Source organism: Triticum aestivum, chromosome 2A (genome assembly GCF_018294505.1).
Source record: "Triticum aestivum cultivar Chinese Spring chromosome 2A, IWGSC CS RefSeq v2.1, whole genome shotgun sequence".
Taxonomy (NCBI): domain Eukaryota; kingdom Viridiplantae; phylum Streptophyta; class Magnoliopsida; order Poales; family Poaceae; genus Triticum; species Triticum aestivum.
Genome location: NC_057797.1, coordinates 545,164,072 through 545,187,283, shown reverse-complemented (window position 1 = coordinate 545,187,283; position 23,212 = coordinate 545,164,072).

Here is a 23,212-nt window from a genome sequence, read left to right as displayed (position 1 = left end):
CCTTGTCCTCGGGAACAAACGTAATTACTCACAAAGCATATCCATGTTCATAATCAGAGGGGTAATAATATGCATATAGGATCTGAACATATGATCTTCCACCAAATAAACCAACTAGCATCAACTACAAGGAGTAATCAACACTACTAGCAACCTACTAGCACCAATCCCGGACTTTGAGACAAGAATTGGATACAAGAGATGAACTAGGGTCTAGAGATGAGATGGTGCTGGTGAAGATGTTGATGGAGATTGCCCTCTCCCGATGAGAGGAGCGTTGGTGATGACGATGGTGATGATTTCCGCCTCCCGGAGGGAAGTTTCCCCGGCAGAACAGCTCTGCCGGAGCTCTAGATTGGATCCGCCAAGGTTCCACCTCGTGGCGGCGGAGTCTCGTCCCGAAAAGTTCCTTCTTATTTTTTTCTCATCGAAAGACTTCATATAGGAGATGATGGGCGTCGGAGAGCCACTAGGGGGCCCATGAGGTAGGGGGCGCGCCCTAGGGGGGTCGCCCCCCACCCTCGTGAGCTTGCGGAGATGAACAGAGACTCACGATCGATGTGACCCCGTCGCCCCGTCCCATGGACTTACGGCAAGGGCCCAGAATGCCCGGTCGTGCCACATAATTATCTTGTGGGTGCTCTCCGGGCCCGCCCGACTTTCACAAAGGTCTCAAGTAAAGTCAAGGTAACCATGTGTCCAAACATCAAGGGGAAAACCCAAGGAATCACCCTCGATGGATTCCACTCGATGTAATCGTCAAGGTGAACATAAGAGGAACCACCCTCGAGGTTCACACTTGAGGGGTCGCACGACAGAGTCGTATCAGGAGTGGTAAAGGAGGAATCACCCTTGATGACCACGAATGAATAGCTACACTATAGAGTCATCACCAGGAGTGCGTTATGAGGTATCACCCTAGGCACTCGATAGTAGCTCTGCAGAGTTGAGCAACAAAAGGGGCGTGATGTGATGTGAGGTGTCGGGCTTTGGTCGTCAATCACGTTGATCGAGTCATCGATGATGAACCAGGGGCAACAGGGAGAAGGTGGGGGTCACTGATGGATCACTAACCAACCTATACTAAGCAGTTTAGGATAAGCAGGTAAGGTACACCACTAGGTACAAAAGCAGGCTATGCATCAGAATAGGAGAAAACAATTACAGTAGCAAAATCTAATGCAAGAGAATGGAATGGGTGATATTGGGATGATCAAAGGGGGGGGGGGATTTCCTGGAAGCTCTGCTGAAAGGGAAGAAGGGTTGTCAAGATGTACACTAGCGCGCGTCGGTCCTAAACAAACGGTTTTTAATCCCTTTCCGTGACGGCATTCAGAACCATCGCCAAGTGAGTGTGGGCGATAGGGGGGTCCTCCCCACATGACCCAGGAAACATTGGGGATATGCCCTCCTGGCACACATGCTCGGCAAAATGAGATCGTGTGCGGCCGGCGAGCACTCAAATACAGAAATACGTACAGTAGTGCTCATAAAAAATACAATTATACATGCGAAACCATTTCCGGTCGTAAGTACATCCCACACAGTCAGTCACCACTAAACGTTTCCATTCGTATATACATCCCAGACAGTCACTACAAGGAAAACGTTTGCACAAGGTGGCGTAACGCAAACAATTTTGAAGAAAATGTCATGTGTGATTGTTCATTGATCCAACACGGTTTATTCCTAGAAACTGTGTGCGTTGCCTGAGGTCATCGCCCACGGTGGTTTCTCATTAACCGTTTGCAATAGGAAAACCCAATTTTTAAGCTAATTGGCCAATTAGCGGGCTAATTGCCCTATTATTAATAATCCATTTACTAATCTAATTGACATTCATATTAAGCGCATAATATATTCCATTTCCATATTAAGGAAGCAGGATTTCATAATTGAAATACATCAGAGTACAACATGATATAGATTCAGCACTCAGCTACCCCATTACACAACTGCACCAACAACAAGTTTCACATGCAACATCTAGAACCTTTCGGAGTTAGCATCATAGACGGTACATAGAGAGATGCATCTCATCTGGAAAACTGCTGAAGCGGAAGGCGAATATTGAGCCTTCCTTCATGTTGAACGTCTTTGCAACTTTAGGCCAGTGCATGTGGATGATTGACCATCCATCGTTCAACCTCTTCAGGAACACTTCAATATTGAACCATGGGTGTTGTATGAAAACTTTCCTCGCCTCCTGACCACAGAGGTGGTTTGAGAGGTAATCATCAGTGAAGCCTGAAAACAAGAATGTGCATAAATATCTTCTCTATGTTGGAAATGGGGCAAAGGAATACAAAAAGGCAAGGTGTAATAGTTAGTACCATCTTGTAAACCTCAGTGCTTCCCATTGTTTCCCTGCAACACATATAAGGTAGTTAGTCATTAGGTTAAGTAAGGGTTTGCGTGCTATCAGTAAAATATGTTGATGATAAATAAGCACATTGCAGATTCATCAGATTAATTCAAGCCACATGGAAAACCCATTTATCCAAACCAAGCATGATTAAGAACTAGGAAATATAGCACTTGTATATGTTTCTCATGTATTAAGTGCAGCCAAATTCGATTTATTCCTCACATGGTATACAATAACAGAATGCAGCGACAGCAATTGAACATTGCATTGCAGAATTGAACCAAGCAGTTAACTAAACACCATAACAAATGAACCAAATGTTAACTGAGCACCACATTGCACAATATAACATACTCCTAATAGAAGATCAGACAGTTAACCAAACCAAGCATGCTTAACAACTTGGAAATATAGAAATTGTATTTGTTTCTCATGTATTTAGTACAGCCAAATTCGATTTATTCCTCACATGGTATACAATAATAGAATGCATCCACAACAATTGAACATCGCATTGCAAAATTGAACCAAGCAGTTAAGTAAACACCACGGCAAGTGAACCAAGCCACAACAAATGAACCAAGCAGTTAACTAAACACCAATTGAACAATATAGCATACTCCTAATAGAAGATCAAACAGTTAACCAAACCAAGCATGCTTAACAACTTGGAAATATTGCACCCAGAAGAATTGAACATCACATTTGCAGAATTGAACCAAGTAGTTAATTGAACACCACATTGCACGACATATAGAACATATACACTATAGCAGAAGATTGCATGGTAAAAGTAGATAGCACAATTCACTAGAATTTGTTAAGGAAATGCAGTAGCTAGCAAACTGAACATGGGTCCTTGTAGTGAGCTAATAAGACAAGCTACTCCTCATTGTCGGAGATATCAATGACGATTGGCTCCTTGGACATGGAAGAGGGTGAGGCCTCCGCATCATGGGTGCCCTCATTGTAGTGGTGAGTTGCCTGAGCTGCTCCGGGTACCAACCCGCTGGCTCTCGAGATGAGGTAAGCACATGCACGCTGAGAAAACACCTCGTAGTCTTCGTCGAAGGCACCGACGGTGGCCTCGAGAAAACGCTATGAACTGTCGTTTAAAGCAGCCAACCGCATCACGGTGTCGGCGCGCGAGGCGTTAACGGTGGCCTCGACAGCGAGGTGCTCCTCCAAGATCTGGGGGTCGGCACGAATGGCAGCCATCGCGATCTCATCCGCGCGTGCGGCCGCGATTTTCTTCTCCGTTGCCAAATGCTCCTTGAGGTCCTGGCTATAATGCATGCACCATGGCTTAGGCCGGCGCTTATTTGGTGGAGGGGTCGGTGATTTGGGTGGAAGGTGTCGCGCTCGCACCGGCGGTCGGGGCATGTGGGATGTGGAAGGAGGAGGAGGATGGGGGTCTGGTGTGGATTACCTGCCTGGATAGGCGAGGCCGAGCAACGTGAAGGACGGTCGCCGGCGAGGAGGTGGTGGCGCTGCAAGCAAGGAGTGAAGGTTTCAACTTGGAAAGGAAGGCGGAAAGAGGAGAAATGTGGCTTTTGGTAAGGGGGAGGGGGCGAGTAGGTAGATATTTCCGCGGAAGCCAAAAATTTGGAATCGCTTCAGACAAAAAACTGGCGCGCAAAGTGTCATCAGACATGGTCCCTTATTCAAACACGGTCCGAAGATATTTTGTGCTGCATCTCACACGGTTGGTTGTAATAAACTATGTGGGATCTACTTGATTTTTGGTCTTGATTTGAATTACATAATGGGGTCACAACGGCCATGGACGGTGTTTGAATTGCTAGACCTTTTATCTGCAGTGATCATAAAAGAATTGGAATTATTCAGGGTTTGTTTGGACATTTTTATGCATTAAGTGAGTTTTCAATGCATTTATGTGCATAATTAAAATTTGAACTACATGCACATGCTCCAGTGCATATAAATTCTTTGAAAAATCAAATCTTTCTCCTTGGGTGCATGCTTAGGTCCCATCCAAGAAATGGGAATGAATTTCAAACACCATGGCACTGTTTAGCCGGCAAAACATTGAGATGCCTAGTTTTTAAATTCTAGTAAATACAAAACTTGTCTGAAATTCATGAAACTTGGCATGCTATCATGGAGCGGCATCAACATGCCGTGGTAAAATTTTGGTCCCATTTGGGGTAGGTTTAGGTATAAGCTTCTCACAAACAGGAGCTTCTCACAACAAGCATGATGGTTTTTGGTAGGGAACGTCCTACCTTTGGGGACGAAACGATATCCGTTGCCTCTTATTGCTTTCAAATTTTTTTCTCGTGTCAACATAGAACAACAGGAGTGTTGTGTGAATTTTTGTGGTTTTTCGGGGTTCATTTGGATATTTTTATGCATTAAGAGAGTTTTGAATGCATTTATGTGCATAATTCAAATTTGAACTACATGCGCATGCTCCAGTGCATATAAATTGGTTGAAAAATCAAATATGTGTCCTTGGGTGCATGCTTAGGTCCCATGCAAGAAATGGGAATGAATTTCAAACACCCGGGCACCGTTGATTGCTGACAAAACATTGAGATGCTTGGTTTTTAAATTCTAGTAAATCCAAAACTCGTCTGAAATTCATGAAACTTGGCATGCTATCATGGAGTGGCATCAGCATGCCGTGCTACAAATTTTGTCCCATTTGGGGCATGTTAGGGTATATGCTTCTCACAAACGGGAGCTTCTCACAACAAGGATGATGGTTTTCGGTAGGGAACGTCCCACCTTTGGGGACGAAATGATATCCATTGCCTCTTATTGCTTCCAATTTTTTTCTCGTGTCAACATAGAACAACAGAGTGTTGTGTGAATTTTTGTGATATTTTGGGGTTCGTTTGGACATTTTTATGCATTAAATGAGTTTTCAATGCATTTATGGGCATAATTAAAATTTGAACTACATGCGCATGCTCCAGTGCATATAAATTGGCTGAAATATCAAATCTATGTCCTTGGGTGCCTGCTTAGGTCCCATGCAAGAAATGGGAATGAATTTCAAACACCAGGGCACCATTGATTGCCGGCAAAACATTCAGATGCCTGGTTTTTAAATTCTAGTGAATCCAAAACTCATCTGAAATTCATGAAACTTGGCATGCTATCACGGAGCGGCATCAACATGCCGTGGTATAAATTTTGTCCCATTTGGGGCAGGTTTGGGTATCTGCTTCTCACAAACCGGAGCTTCTCACAACAAGCATGATGGTTTTCGATAGGGAACGTCCCACCTTTGGGGACGAAACAATATCCATTTCCTCTTATTGCTTTGAAGTTTTTTTTCTCGTGTCAACATAGAACAATAGGAGTGTTGTGTGAATTTTTGTGATTTTTCAGGGTTCGTTTGGATATTTTTATGCATTAACTGAGTTTTCAATGCATTTATGTGCATAATTCGAACTACATGCGCATGCTCCAGTGCATATAAATTGGTTGAAAAATCAAATATGTGTCCTTGGGTGCATGCTTAGGTCCCATGCAAGAAATGGGAATGAATTTCAAACACCGGGGGACCGTTGATTGCCGACAAAACATTGAGATGCCTGGTTTTTAAATTCTAGTAAATCCAAAACTCGTCTAAAATTCGTGAAACTTGGCCTGCTATCATGGAGTGGCATCAACATGCCGTGGTACAAATTTTGTCCCATTTGGGGCAGGTCTGGATATATGCTTCTCACAAACTGGAGCTTCTCACGACAAGCATGATGGTTTTCGGTAGGGAACGTCCCACCTTTGGGGACGAAACAATATCCATTGCCTCTTATTGCTTTCAAGTTTTTTTTCTCGTGTCAACATAGAACAACAGGAGTGTTGTGTGAATTTTTGTGATTTTTCGGGGTTCGTTTGGACATATTTATGCATTAACTGAGTTTTCAATGCATTTATGTGCATAATTCAAATTTTAACTACATGCACATGCTCCAGTGCATAAATTGGTTGAAAAATCAAATCTGTGTCCCTGGGTGCATGCGTAGGTCCCATGCAAGAAATGAGAATGAATTTCAAACACCAGCGCACCGTTGATTGCCGACAAAACGACGAGATGCCTGGTTTTTAAATTCTAGTAAACCCAAAACTTGTCTGAAATTCATGAAACTTGGCATGCTATCATGGAGCGGCATCAACATGCCGTGCTACAAATTTTGTCCCATTTGGGGCAGGTTTGGGTATATGCTTCTCACAAACGGAGCTTCTTACAACAAGCATGATGGTTTCCGGTAGGGAACGTCCCACCTTTGGGGACGAAACGATATCCATTGCCTCTTATTGCTTTCAATTTTTTTCTCGTGTCAACATAGAACAACAGGAGTGTTGTGTGAATTTTTGTGATTTTTTGGGGTTCGTTTGGACATTTTTTATGCATTAACTGAGTTTTCAATGCATTTATGTGCATAATTCAAGTTTGACCTACATGTGCATGCTCCAGTGCATATAAATTGGTTGAAAAATAAAATATGGTCCTTGGGTGCATGCTTAGGTCCCATGCAAGAAATGGGAATGAATTTCAAACACCAGGGCACCATTGATTGCCGGCAAAACATTCAGATGCCTGGTATTTAAATTCTAGTAAATCCAAAACTCGTCTGAAATTCATGAAACTTGGCAGGCTATCATGGAGCGGCATCAACATGCCATGGTACAAATTTTGTCTCATTTGGGGCAGGTTTGGGTATATGCTTCTCACAAATTGGAGCTTCTCACAACAAGCATGATGGTTTTCGATAGGGAACGTCCCACCTTTGGGGACGAAACGATATCCATTGCCTCTTATTGCTTCCAATTTTTTTTCTCGGTCAACATAGAACAACAAGAGTGTTGTGTGAATTTTTGTGATTTTTCGGGGTTCGTTTGGACATTTTTATGCATTAACTGAGTTTTCAATGCATTTATGTGCATAATTTAAAATTGAACTACATGCGCATGCTCCGGTGCATATAAATTGGTTGAAAAATCAAATATGTGTCCTTGGGTGCATGCTTAGGTCCCATGCAAGAAATGGGAATGAATTTCAAACACCAGGGCACCATTGATTGTCGGCAAAACATTGAGATGCCTGGTTTTTAAATTCAAATAAATCCAAAACTCATTTGAAATTCATGAAACTTGGCATGCTATCATGGAAGGGCACCCGACATGCTGTGGTATTTTTCGTGTCCATTTTGAGAGAAGGCACACTCAAATAATGACAGCCAACGAAGGCATTTTGAAAACAAATTGTTGCCACTTTAATATCTCAAACGTTTGTATAATTCAAACTGTGTGCGTTCGGTTAACCATTCACGTGGCGCCATGTGTCTTGGTTTTAATGGCTATAGGAGGTGCCGTGTGGAAAGCTCCTTGACTGAACGGGAGGCGTGCGAGTGCAGTCAGGTGCGCAGGCTCACCTGGAAGCGTACAAGCTATTCAACGCAAGATCTATGCATCTCGTCAACGCAAACGGTTCAGATTACGGTATGCAAATTAAAGCCAGACTTCGGCTCTAAGCCAAGAGACACTGCGATTTTTCAAAATATGCAGCTAAAAATCAATATCACTATCTATTTTTTGCAACTAAAATTCAGTAATTAAGCATAGATTTCGTTCATACTAGAGATTAAGCAGTCGTTTTCACCGGGAAGCCTTGGACTGCCGCCCGCCTCGCTCCCACTGGTCTATATTAATGGCGCGCCGAGCGGCCGCACCCCCCATCCTCGCCACACACACAATTCCTCTCTCTCCACCCGCATCCTCGACGTGGCTCTGAATCCTCAAAACCGTCAGTGTATGAGGATGCCGTCGAAGCGCCCCATGGGAGGGAGTGGCAACGCCTGGGCTATTGAAGCACTGGAGCACAGCGTGAATATGGAGACAGAGGTTCCTGTCCCCGCCGATGAGGTGGAGAACGAGGCTGCCAACAAGCGGAGGCGGGTCGAGAAACAACCTCAAGCGACTCCAGCAGGCCTAGACTTCGTCAACAACCTCCCCGATGATATGTTGATAGTCATCATATCCCTTCTCCCAATCAGAAATTGGGCGAGGACAGCCGCCATTTCCCGGCGGTGGTGCACCCTATGGCTCCGCACCCCTGTCGACCTCCTCCACGCCCACAAGCTCTGCCATGGCTATCGCCAAAGCTTGGATGCGTTCTGCTAGATCCTCGGTAGTCACCATGGCCCAATCAAAGGCCTTATCGCGGCAAGTTTCGTTCCAATGGCAAGGAGCGAGCCAAGCTTGACGAGTGGTTCTGATCCCGTGCCATAGATCAGCTCGATAAGCTAAGTTATAATGATGGGCATATGAGCTTGCTGCCAACGTCCGTGCTCCGCTTCGCGCCCACGCTGCGCCTCGCCAAGTTCATGAACTGCCATCCCCCCTTAATGACGCGCCCGCTCTTTTTCTACCACGACTGAAGCACCTCAAGCTCGTCGCCGTCCGCATCCCAAAGGATGACATGGAGCGCCTACTCCGCGTCTGTACTACACTCGAGTTCCTTCGTCTTCAGGAGATGAATTGGTCGAGTACCTTGCACATCACCTCCAGGACTCTCCGTACTATTTATGTGTGTTGCTGGTGCTGCAACAAGAGATCACAAAAGGTGGACCACAATATGGTCATCCAGGACACACCTTCACTTGAGAGATTACTTGTAGTTGATCAACAATGTCCAACAAGAATCAATGTCATTTTTGCGCCGAAATTGAAAGTGGTGGGCTACTCGTCTATCAAATACTACAACTTTCAGGTACAACAGTCACCTTATATACCTCTCCTTCTTGATATCAACGTTATTTCTAGTTTTGAAGATGTATGTTCGTCTGTCATCTAGCGAAGCTTCACCCAGACTCTGGGCACGGTGAAGGTCTTGGCACTAGAATCTGTCGCCCCCAACCTGGACCAAGTTTTCGGTTTCCTGAGATGCTTTTTGTTACGTCCATTTTGCATCATGCTTTTATATCAATATTTATTGCATTATGGGCTGTTATTACACATTATGTCACAATACTTATGCCTATTCTCTCTTATTTTACAAGGTTTACATGAAGAGGGGGAATTCCGGCAGCTGGAATTCTGGGATGGAAAAGGAGCAAATATTAGAGACCTATTCTGAACATCTCCAAAAGTCCTGAAACTTCACGGGAGCACGTTTTAGAATATATAAAAAACATTGGGCGAAAGAAGTACCAGAGGGGGCCCACCCACCGTCCACGAGGGTGGGGGCGCGCCCCCCTGCCTCGTGGGCCCCCTGGCAGCCATCTGATGCCCATCTTCTGCTATATGAGGTCTGTCGTGGAGGAAAAAATCATAAGCTAGCTCACGGGACAAAACTCCGCCGCCACGTGGCGGAACCTTGGCGGAACCAATCCAGGGCTCCAGCGGAGCTGTTTTGCCGGGGAAACTTCCCTCCGGGAGGGGGAAATCATGACCATCGATCCTCTCATTGGGAGGGGGTCAATCTCCATCAACATCTTCACCAGCACCATCTCCTCTCAAACCCTAGTTCATCTCTTGTATCCAATCTTTGTCCCAAAGCCTCAGATTGCTACCTGTGAGTTGCTAGTAGTGTTGATTACTCCTTGTAGTTGATGCTAATTTTTTTACTTGGTGGAAGATCATATGTTCAGATCCATTATGCATATTAATACCCCTTTGATTATGAACATGAATATGATTTGTGAGTAGCTACGTGCTACCTCTTGAGCACTGCGTTGGTTTTCCCTTGAAGAGGAAAGGGTGATGCAGCAAAGTAGCGTAAGTATTTCCCTCAGTTTTTGAGAACCAAGGTATCAATCTAGTAGGAGGCCACACGCAAGTCCCTCATAACTACACAAACAAATAAGAACCTCGCAACCAACACAATAAAGGGGTTGTCAATCCCTTCACGGTCATTTACGAGAGTGAGATCTGATAGAGATAATAATAATAAGATAATTGCTTTCGGTATTTTTATGATAAGCATTGAAAGTAAAGATTGCAAAGTAAAATAGATTGGAAACTTTATATGATAAAAGATAGACCCGGGGGCCATAGGTTTCAGTAGTGGCTTCTCTCAAGATAGCATAAGTATTACGACGGGTGAACAAATTACTGTCGAGCAATTTATAGAAAAGCGAATAATTATGAGAATATCTAGGCATGATCATGTATATAGGCATCATGTCCGTGACAAGTAGACCAACTCCTGCATGCATCTACTACTATTACTCCACACATCGACCGCTATCCAGCATGCATCTAGAGTATTAAGTTCATAAGAACAGAGTAACGCATTAGGTAAGATGACATGATGTAGAGGGATAAACTCAAGCAATATGATATAAACCCCATCTTTTTTATCCTCTATGGCAACAATACAATACGTGCCTTGCTGCCCCTGCTGTCACTTGGAAAGGACACCGCAAGATTGAACCCAAAGCTAAGAAATTCTGCCATTGCAATAAAGATCAATCTACTAGGCCACACCAAACTGATAATGCGGAGACTTGCAAAGATAAACCAATCATACATAAAAGATTTCAGAGAAGAATCAAATATTTTTCTTAGATAGACTTGATCATAAACCCATAATTCATCAGATCTCGACAAACACACCACAAAAAGAGTTACGTCGAATAGATCTCAAAGAAGATCGAGGAGAACTTTGTATTGAGATCCAAAGAGAGAAGAAGCCATCTAGCTAATAACTATGGAACCGAAGGTCTGAAGTAAACTACTCACACATCACTGGAGAGGCCATGGAGTTGATGTAGAGGCCCTCCGTGGTCGATGCCCCCTCCGGTGGAGCTCCGAAAAAGGCCCCAAGATGGGATCTCTTGGGTACAGAAGGTTACAGCGATGGAAATAGGGTTTCGTGGTGCGCCTGGATGTTTTCAGGGTATATGAGTATATATAGGAGGAAGAAGTAGGTTGGTTGAGCCACGAGGGGGCCATGAGGGGGGAGGGCGTGCCCAGGGGGGTAGGCGCGCCCCCTGCCTCGTGGACTCCTCGTTTGTTTCTTGACATCCACTCCAAGTCCTCTGGATCATGTTTGTTCCAAAAATAACTCTCCCTAAGGTTTCATTCCGTTTGGATTCCGTTTGATATTCCTTTTCTGCGAAACACTGAAATAGGCAAAAAATAGCAATTTGCACTGGGCCTTGGGTTAGTAGGTTAGTCCCAAAAATAATATAGAAGTGTAAAATAAAGCCCATTAACATCCAAAACAGATAATATAATAGCATGGAACAATCAAAAATTATAGATACGTTGGAGACGTATCAAGCACCCCCAAGCTTAATTCCTGCTCGTCCTTGAGTAGGTAAATGATAAAAACGGTAATTTTGATGTGGAATGCTACCTAACATAATTCTCAATGTAATTCTCTTTATTGTGGCATGAATATTCAGATCCGAAAGATTCAAGACAAAATTTTAATGTTGACATAAAAATAGTAATACTTCAAGCATACTAACTAAGCAATTATGTCTTCTCAAAATAGCATGGCCAAAGAAAGTTATCCCTACAAAATCATATAGTCTGGCTATGCTCTATCTTCACCACACAAAGTATTTAAATCATGCACAATTCCAATGACAAGCCAAGCAATTGTTTCATACTTTTGATGTTCTCAAACTTTTTCAATCTTCACGCAATACATGAGCGTGAGCCATGGACATAGCACTATATGTGGAATAGAATGGTGGTTGTGGAGAAGACAAAAGAGGGGGAAGATAGTCTCACATCAACTAGGTGTATCAATGGGCTATGGAGATGCCCATCAATATATATCAATGTGAGTGAGTAGGGATTGCCATGCAACAGATGCACTAGAGCTATAAGTGTATGAAATCTCAAAAATAAACTAAGTGGGTGTGCATCCAACTTGCTCGCTCACGAAGACCTAGGGAATTTTGAAGAAGCCCATCATTGGAATATACAAGCCAAGTTATATAATGTAAAATTCCCACTAGTATATGAAAGTGATAACATATGAGACTCTCTATCATGAAGATCATGGTGCTACTTTGAAGCACAGGTGTGGAAAAAGGATAGTAACATTGTCCCTTCTCTCTTTTTCTCTCATTTTTTTATTTGGGCCTTCTTTTCTCTCTTTTTTATGGCCTCTTTTTTCCGTCCGGAGTCTCATCCCGACTTGTGGGGGAATCATAGTCTCCATCATCCTTTCCTCACTTGGGACAATGCTCTAATAATGATGATCATCACACTTTATTTACTTAAAACTCAAGAATTACAACTCAATTCTTAGAACAAAATATGACTCTATGTGAATGCCTCCGGCGGTGTACCAGGATATGCAATGACTCATGAGTGACATGTATGAAAGAATTATGAATGGTGGCTTTGCCACAAATACGATGTCAACTACATGATCATGCAAAGTAATATGACAATGATGAAGCATGTCATAGTAAACGGAACGGTGGAAAGTTGCATGGCAATATATATCTCGGAATGGCTATGGAAATGCCATAGTAGGTAGGTATGGTGGCTGTTTTGAGGAAGGTATATGGTGGGTTTATGGTACCGGCGAAAGTTGTGCGGTACTAGAGGCTAGCAATGGTGGAAGGGTGAGAGTGCGTATAATCCATGGACTCAACATTAGTCATAAAGAAATCATATACTTATTGCAAAAATTTATTATTTATCAAAACAAAGTACTATGCACATGCTCCTAGGGGGATAGATTGGTAGGAAAACACCATCACTCGTCCCCGACCGCCACTCATAAGGAAGACAATCAATAAAGAAATCATGCTCCGACTTCATCACATAACAGTTCACCATACGTGCATACTACGGGAATCACAAACTTTAGAACAAGTATTTCTCAAATTCACAACTACTCAACTAGCATGACTCTAATATCACCATCTCCATATCTCAGAACAATCATCAAGTATCAAAGTATCAAACTTCTCATAGTATTCAATGCACTTTTTATGATAGTTTTTATTATACAGATCTTGGATGCCTATCATATTAGGACTAAATTCATAACCAAAGCAAATTACCATGTTGTTTTAAAGGACTCTCAAAATACTATAAGTGAAGCATTAGAGATCAATAATTTCTATAAAATAAAACCACCACCGTGCTCTAAAAGATATAAGCGAAGCACTAGAGCAAAATTATCTAGCTCAAAAGATATAAGTGAAGCACATAGAGTATTCTAATAAATTCTGATTCATATGTGTCTCTACCAAAAGGTTGTACATCAAGTATGATTGTGGTAAACTAAAAAGCAAAGACTCAAATCATACAAGACGCTCCAAGCAAAACACATATCATGTGGTGAATAAAAATATAGCTCCAAGTAAAGTTACCGATGGACGAAGACGAAAGAGGGGATGCCTTCCGGGGCTTCCCCAAACTTAGGCTTTTGGTTGTCCTTGAATTTTACCTTGTGGTGCCTTGGGATCCCCAATATTAGGCTCTTACACTCCTTGTTCCATACTCCATCAAATCATTACCCAAAACTTGAAAACTTCACAACACAAAACTTAAAAGAAAATCTCGTGAGCTCCGTTAGTAAAAGAAAACAAACCACCACTTCAAGGTACTGTAATTAACTCATTATTTATTTATATTGATGTTAAATCTACTGTATTACAACTTTTCTATGGTTCATAAACTCTATTACTAGCCATAGATTCATCAAAATAAGCAAACAACACACGAAAAACAGAATCTGTCAAAAATAGAACAGTCTGTAGTAATCTGTAGGTTTCGAATACTTCCGGAACCCCAAAAATTTCTAAAATAAATTGCTGTACACGAGTAATTTATCTTTTAATCATCTGCAAAAAGAATTAACTAAATATCACTCTCCAGTAAAAAATGGCAGCAAATCTCGTGAGCGCTAAAGTTTCTGTTTTTTACAGCAGAATCACAAAGATTTTCCCCAAGTCTTCCCAAAGGTTCTACTTGGCACAAACACTAATTAAAAGCATAAAACCACACCTAAACATAGGCTAGATGAATTATTTATTACTAAACAGTATAAAAATCAAGAAAAAAATTGGGTTGCCTCCCAACAAGCGCTATCGTTTAACGCCCCTAGCTAGGCATAAAAGCAAGGATAGATCTAGGTATTATCATCTTTGGTATGCAATCCATAAGTGGCTCTCATAATAGATTCCTAAGGTAATTTAATTTTCTTTCTAGGAAAGTGTTCCATGCCTTTCCTTAACAGAAATTGGAATCTAATATTCCCTTCTTTCATATCAATAATTCCACCAATCGTTCTAAGGAAAGGTCTACCAAGAATAATAGAACATGAAGGATTGCAATCAACATCAAGAACAATGAAATCCACGGGCATGTAATTCCTATTTGCAACAATAAGAACATCATCAATTCTTCCCATAGGTTTCTTAATGGTGGAATCCGCAAGATGCAAGTTTAAAGAACAATCATCAAATTCACGGAAACCTAGCAAATCACACAAAGTTTTAGGAATCGTGGAAACATTAGCACCCAAGTCACATAAAGCATAGAATTCATGATCTTTAATCTTAATTTTAATAGTAGGTTCCCACTCATCATGAAGTTTTCTAGGGATAGAAACTTCCAATTCAAGCTTTTCCTCATAAGATTGCATTAAAGCATCAACAATATGTTTAGTAAAAGCTTTGTTTTGACTATAGGCATGCGGAGAATTTAGCACGAATTGCAACAAGGAAATACAATCTATTAGATAACAATTATCATAATTAAATTCCTTGGAATCCAAAATAGTGGGTTCATTGCTATGTAAAGTTTTGACCTCTCCAATCCCACTTTTATTAATTTTTGCATCAAGATCTAAAAACTCCGAATCATTGGGACGACTTTTAACTAAAGTTGACTCATCTCCAGTCCCATCATTATCAAGATTCATATTGCAAAACAAAGATTTAATAGGGGACACATCAATAACTTTTATATCTTCATCCTTATTACCATCAAGTTCTTCCGGTTTGGCAGCCATCTTATTAAATAAGGTGGCCTCCTTATCCGAAATTTGGGCTATTAAGTTTTCAAGATGAGCAAACTGAGATTTCAAACCATAAAATTCCTTAGACATATCATCGAGCTCTTTATTCATGTACCCTATAAAACTTTTTTGTTCTTTAAGCTCTTTTCTGAAGAAATTATTATGCTCAAATTGCAAGGACATAAAACTTCTAACTTTGTTTTCAATTTCTTCCAACCTTCTAAGGTGAAGATGAAAACTTTTTGGTAAGGCCATCGCGGCACACAAGCAAGCAAAAGGAAAACAAAAAGAGGAGAACTGGAAAGGAGAAGGGGAACGGAAAAAGAGGGCAAATAAAATGGCAAGGGTGACGTGGGGGGAGGAAAACGAGTGGCAAATGGCAGATAATGTAATGCGACGGATAAGAGTTTGTGATGGGTACTTGGTATATCTTGACTTGTGCGTAGACTCCCCGGCAACGGAGCCAGAAATCCTTCTTGCTACCTCTTGAGCACTGCGTTGGTTTTCCCTTGAAGAGCAAAGGGTGATGCAGCAAAGTAGTGTAAGTATTTCCCTCAGTTTTTGAGAACCAAGGTATCAATCCAGTAGGAGGCCACACGCAAGTCCCTCGTACCTACACAAACAAATAAGAACCTCACAACCAACGCGATAAAGGGGTTGTCAATCCCTTCACGGTCACTTATGAGAGTGAGATCTGATAGAGGTAATAATAATAAGATAAATATTTTTGGTATTTTATGATAAAGATTGAAAGTAAAGATTGCAAAGAAAAATAGATTGGAAACTTTATATGATAATAAAAGATAGACCCAGGGGCCATAGGTTTCACTAGTGGCTTCTCTCAAGATAGCATAACTATTACGGTGGGTGAACAAATAACTGTCAAGCAATTGATAGAAAAGCAAATAATTATGAGAATATCTAGGCATGATCATGTATATAGGCATCACGTCCGTGACAAGTAAACCGACTCCTGCCTGCATCTATTACTCTTACTCCACACATCGACCACTATCCAGCATGCATCTAGAGTATTAAGTTCATAAAAACAGAGTAACACATTAGGTAAGATGACATGATGTAGAGGGATAAACTCAAGCAATATGATAAACCCCATCCTTTTATCCTCGATGGCAACAATACAATACGTGCCTTGCTTCCCCTGTTGTCACTTGGAAAGGACACGCAAGATTGAACCCAAAGCTAAGCACTTCTCCCATTGCAAGAAAGATCAATCTAGTAGGCCACACCAAACTGATAATTCGAAGAGACTTGCAACGATAAACCAGTCATACATAAAAGATTTCAGAGAAGAATCAAATATTGTTCATAGATAGACTTGGTCATAAACCCACAATTCATCGTATCTCGACAAACACACCGCAAAAAGAGTTACATCGAATAGATCTCCAAGAAGATCAAGGAGAACTTTGTATTGAGATCCAAAGAGAGAGAAGAAGCCATATAGCTAATAACTATGGACCCGAAGGTGTGAAGTAAACTACTCACACATCACCGGAGAGGCCATGGAGTTGATGTAGAGGCCCTCCATGATCGATGCCCCCTCCGGCGGAGCTCCGGAAAAGGCCCCAAGATGGGATCTCTTGGGTACAGAAGGTTGCGGCAGTGGAAATAGGGTTTCGTGGTGCTCCTGGATGTTTTCAGGGTATATGAGTATATATAGGAGGAAGAAGTAGGTCGGTTGAGCCACGAGGGGCCCATGAGGGGGAGGGTGCGCCCAGGGGGTAGGTGCGCCCCCTGCCTTGTGGACTCCTCGTTTGTTTCTTGATGTCCACTCCAAGTCCTATGGATCACGTTTGTTCCAAAAATAACTCTCCCGAGGGTTTCATTCTGTTTGGATTCCATTTGATATTCTTTTTCTGCAAAACACTGAAATAGGCAAAAAAACAACAATTTGCACTGGGCCTTGGATTAGTTGGTCAGTCCCAAAAATAATATAAAAGTGTAAAATAAAGCCCATTAACATCCAAAACAAATAATATAATAACATGGAACAATAAAAAATTATAGATACGTTGGAGACGTATCATTACGTTTGTTTCTGAGGACATGGGAGAAGTCTTGCTATAAGTAGTCATGTGAATTTCGTATTCGTTCGATTTTTTGATGAGATGTATGTTGTCTTTCCTCTAGTTGTGTCATGTGAATGTCGACTACATGACACTTCACCATTGTTTGGGCCTAGAGGAAGGCATTGGGGAGTAATAAGTAGATGATGGGTTGCTAGAGTGATAGAAGCTTAAACCCTAGTTTATGCGTTGCTTCGTAAGAGGCTGATTTGGATCCATATGTTTCATGCTATGGTTAGGTTTACCTTAATACTTCTGTTGTAGTTGCGGATGCTTGTAATAGGGGTTAATAATAAGTGGGATGCTTGTCCAAGGAAGGGCAATACCCAAGCACCGGTCCACCCACATATCAAATTATCAAAGTACCGAATGTGGATTGTATGAACGTGATGAAAACTAGCTTGACGATAATTCCCATGTGTCCTCGGGAATGCTTTTGTAACGCCCTCGATGCGGCTATATCTCCCACGTGTCGAAGCATGACTTAGAGGCATAACTGCATTGAAAGCAATGTCGCAAGTGAGGTAATCTTCACAACAATCCATGTAAATAAATAAAGGGGAAAGGTACATGGTTGGTTTACAATCGCCACTTCACACAATACATGAATAAAGCATTACATTCATCCAGATACACTCAAGGTCCGACTACAGAACCAAAATAAAAGAAGACTAGCCCAAATGCTACACAGATCCCTGATCGACCCCAACTGGGCTCCACTACTGATCAACTGGAAACGGAACAACATAACGAACGCGAATCTCATCGAGCTCCTCCTTGAGCTCAGCTGTGACACCTGCACGGTTTCATCGGCACCTGCAAACTGGTTTTGGAAGTATCTATGAGTCACGGGGACTCAGCAAATCTCACACCCTCACGATCAAGACTATTTAAGCTTATAGGAAGGGTAAAAGGTATGAGGTGGAGCTGCAGCAAGAGACTAGCATATGTGGTGGCTACCATACGGAAATGAGAGCGAGAAGAGAAGGCAAAGCATGTTCGAGAAACTATGATCAAGAAGTGATCCTAGAAAAACCTACGTCAAGCATAACTCCAACACCATGTTCACTTCCCGGACTCCGCTGAGAAGAGGCCATCACGGCGACACACGCGGTTGATGCATTTTAATTCAGATAAACTTTAGGTTTTCTACAACCGGACATTAACAAATTCTCATCTGCCCATAACCGCGGGCACGGCTTTCAAAAGTTCAATCCCTGCAGGGGTGTCCCAACTTATCCCATCACAAGCTCTCACGGTCAACCAAGGATATTCCTTCTCCCAAGACAATCTGATCAGACTCGGCATCCCGGTTACAAGACATCCTCGACAATGGTAAAACAAGTCCAGCAAGACCACCCGCTGTGCCGACAAATCCCGATAGGAGTTGCACATATCTCGTTCTCAGGGCACACCGGATAAGCTAAGCGTATGGAAGCCAACGTAACCCAAGTTGCTAAGGGACGGCCCCGCACGGTGCTCTCGGTTGGACCAACACTTAGAGAAGCACTGGCCCGGGGGGTTTAAAATAAAGATGACCCTTGAGTCCGCGAAACCCAAGGGGAAAAGGCTAGGTGGCGAATGGTAAAACCAAGGTTGGGCCTTGCTGGAGGAGTTTTATTCAAGGCGAACTGTCAAGGGGTTCCCATTATAACCCAACCGTGTAAGGAACGCAAAATCCGAGAACATAACACTGATATGACGGAAACTAGGGCGGCAAGAGGGGAACAAAACACCAGGCATAAGGCCGAGCCTTCCACCCTTTACCAATTATATAGGTGCATTAAGATAAACAAGATAATATTGTGATATCCCAACAATAAACATGTTTCAACAATGAACGATCTCCAATCTTCACCTACAGCTACCAACGCTATAAGAGGTGCTGAGCAAAGCGGTAACATAGCCAAACAACGGTTTGCTAGGATAAGGTGGTTAGAAGCTTGGCTTCACAATATGGGAGGCATGATAAGCAAGTGGTAGGTATCGCAACATAGGCATAGAAAAAGAGCAAGCATCTAGCAAGCAAAGATAGAAGTGATTTCGAGGGTATGGTCATCTTGCCTACAAAGTTCTCTGAGAAGACGAAAGCTTGATCCTCGTAAACATACTCAACGGGTCCTCGAACACGACTCATCTCCCGGCTCTACCCAAAGCAAGAACACAAGCAAAGCGAGACACAATAAACCACGTGCAATGCACAAAACAACATGATGCAAAACATGTTATGAGATGCGGGATTGCTATATGCGATGCATATGCATGATTCAAAAAGGAATGATTGAACCTGGCCTCAACTTGGAAAACCAAGAGTGCCACTGGAAATAGGAGTTGATTTCGGTCGAAATCAATATAAAGATCACCGGGATCGGATGCATGGTTTGGAAATGGCAAGCAAAACAAATATGGCACCGGTCTGCGATTAACTGCAAATGGCCATCTAAATGCATCAAGAACAACATGCTACAGCACTCTAACATAGCAACAAAATACATGGTAGGGATCCACTCAAGATGCTTGACAAAAGATGAACATTGAGCTATGGCTAATTCACTCATTAACAGGTTCAAACAAGCATGGCAAAAGTGCAAAAGATAACATGTTACAGACTTAGTGAAATTAACATCAAGTCAGGAATTGAACATCAGGAAGCAATGTTTAGAGCACGACAACTACATGCTACAGAACATATCATGGCAAAGCAAGCCATGGCATGAAGCTACTCAAAGCATATAACAAAAGTACCTTAGTGACCATGAGCCAAAAGGGATCAGAAAATACAATTGCAAGCATGTGAACATAGCAAAAACATATACAGATTCAGACTTTGTGAAAAACTGGAGCATGGCAAAACAGTTAACAAGTAGGCATGTTTACGAGCTCGATGCACTCACTACGAGGCATTACATGACAATCTAAGCATACACCCAGCAAATCTACATGCCATAGAAGCTAGACATGGCAAGAACAACATCATAGCATGCACGGATCAACAACAACAAGCTCGGCAAAATTGCTAAACATGTTAACAGTCTGCCAGGAACACTTTATAACAAAAGTATAGCTCGATTGACTCAAGCTAGGGTGCTCCATAATTGCAAACAAAGACATGGATGGATAGAGCACACCATTATCTACAAAACATCCTTACTGATCATGCTCAAAAGAGGCACGGATCACTAGGAAACAACATGAACATATGGCATAAAAACAATAACAGGACAAGGACTTAGTGAAATTATAAGTCCCTGAAATCAGCATCATTGAGTAAGCTACTTTGCATGCTTGTGCTAGTCACCACAAAGATCACAAAAATACATGGCATACACCCATGTAAAGACGGCATGGTATACATCAAAACACATGTAGAGCTCAGGATCATAGCATGCACACATTAATCATGGCCAAAATGACAAAAGTGCATTTGCTGAAACAGATCTGAAACTATCATCACATAGCCCACTTCCAACAGCATTTCGGGCATCAAGATGAGCTCAAATGAAAATGATGCAATGAGATGAAATGATGTACTCGTCGAGACAAACATTTTGATATGCTACACGCACGAATCGGAGCAACGAGTGCAGAGTTATGAGCTGATGAACAGAGGCATATGAATCTGGAATCTCAGGACTTAGTAAAAAAACAACCGAGCGTAGAATAGCAACAGTTGCATGGGGCAGAGGATAGATGCGGGCTCACCATGGGCTCGGCCCAGGACGTGGAGGGGTCAGGCCGGCACGGCTAGGCTTGAGTCGTGGCCCACGACGCCCGCTAGGCAGGGAAGGCCCAGGCGGACGTGGCGCTTCGGCCTCCTCGCGCGCGGGCACGAACGAGAGGTAGGGGAGGCGACGCTGCCTACTGCCGGCGTGGGGAGGCGCCGGGGCGGCGCTCTTGCACTGGATCCGGACGGATCTGGCCGCGGGGGGCCCGTTCCCGGCGATAAGGTGGCCTGAGGAGGCGCGAACGCGGAGATCGAGGCAGCCATGGTGCTCCTGTGAGAGAGACAGGGAGAGAAAGAGAAGCGTGAGGGAGAGCGAGAACAGGCGGGAGGAGGAGAGGCACGAGGCGGCGGGGCACTCATCTCCGGCGAGGTCCGGTCACTGTCGGTGGGGCTGAGCCGGCGAGGCGCGGCACTGTGAGGAGAGCGGGAGGCGGCGGCGCGGATCTGGGCCCGCGCGGGCCCCGGATGGGCTCCGCGGGCCGCCGCGGCGGTGGGAGCTAGCTGGGACGCGTGGAGGCGCGCGATTGGCGGAGAGCGGCGGCGGGGGTGACGTGGCGTTCGGCGATTGGCTGGAGCGACGTGTCCGGCGGGGCGGACATTGTCCGGCGCGGTGAGGACGCGTCCGGCGGCGCGAGGGGAGGGATTTTTAGAGTTTGTACCGCGAATTTCGGGAGGGGAGCACATATATATAGGTAGAGGGAGCTAGGAGAGTCCAAATGGGGTGCGGTTTTCGGACACGCGATCGTGATCGAACGATCCAGATGATGGAAAGGGTTTAGGTGGGTTTTGGGCCAGTTTGTAAGGGCGTTGGGCTGCAACACACACGAGGCCTTTTCGGTCCCTCGGTTAACCGTTGGAGTATCAAACGAAGTCCAAATGGCACGAAATTTGACAGGCGGTCTACAGTAGAAAACCAAGGCCGCATGACAAGTCTTGGTCCAATCCGAAAACGTTTAACACCCGCACACGAAAAGAGGTAGAAAGGGACACCGGGTGACATAGGAGCGCCGGATTGAGAAACGGACAACGGGGAAAATGCTCGGAAGCATGAGACGAGCATGTATGCAAATGTGATGCACATGATGACATGATATGGAATGCATGACACGCAAGCAATGACAAGGCAACAACAGCGAATAACTGGAAGATACCTGGCACATCGGTCTCGGGACGCTACAACACTCCACCACTACGAGAGGATCTCGTCCTGAGATCTAGAATGGCACCGGAGGGAAAAACGGAAGGGAAAGAGAAGAGGTAAAACTAAGTTGCTTCTTTGACAAACGAGTGAGACCAAAGAACCTTGAAAAGGTTAAGCCATTTCGAGAAAAGAATACCATGGAGATGAACGAAGTTGAGAGCACTCCGTTAGAAAAGAGGGACAAGGAAGAACAACTTTGGGCAGCACTCCGATTGAAAAGAAAAGGAATTGAATAAGAACTTGATAAGATGAGAAGATACTTGATGAAATCACAACACACTGCCTCTGGAACTATTGAATGAATGGAACAAGGGATGATAAAGATCTCAGACAGCACTCCGGTTGAAAAGAGGTGCAAGGCTTGATAAGGCGAAAAGAACTTGAGCAAAAAGGTCACAACACTCCGGTTAAATAGGATAAGCATGAAAAGATCATGATCTTCGTAATTCGAGATGATGACTAAAAAGAGCAACATCACAATGCCTCCGGAACTAAAAAAATAGAAGATAGATAATTGAAATAAAAGAATGGATAAGAAAATGCCAACTTCTGTCACAAAAGAGTTTGAAAAGGCATCCTCAGGAGAAGGGTCGAACAGAGTTGTTGGAAAAGAAACCAACAACGAAAAGAGTAAGCTTTCAGTGGGCTTATGGAGAACAACTCAAAACTATGAGGTGAAATTCTGCCACTCACGGGAAAATAATTGGATTGATATGAACAAGGAGACGAAAAAATATTTCACCAGGAGGATAGATGAAGAACTTGGATCATATATTATCACCATTAATAGCAACAATCCTTAGGGAAAGCTTTAGGTGAAAATATTACCCAAGATAACTCGAATGGCGAGATT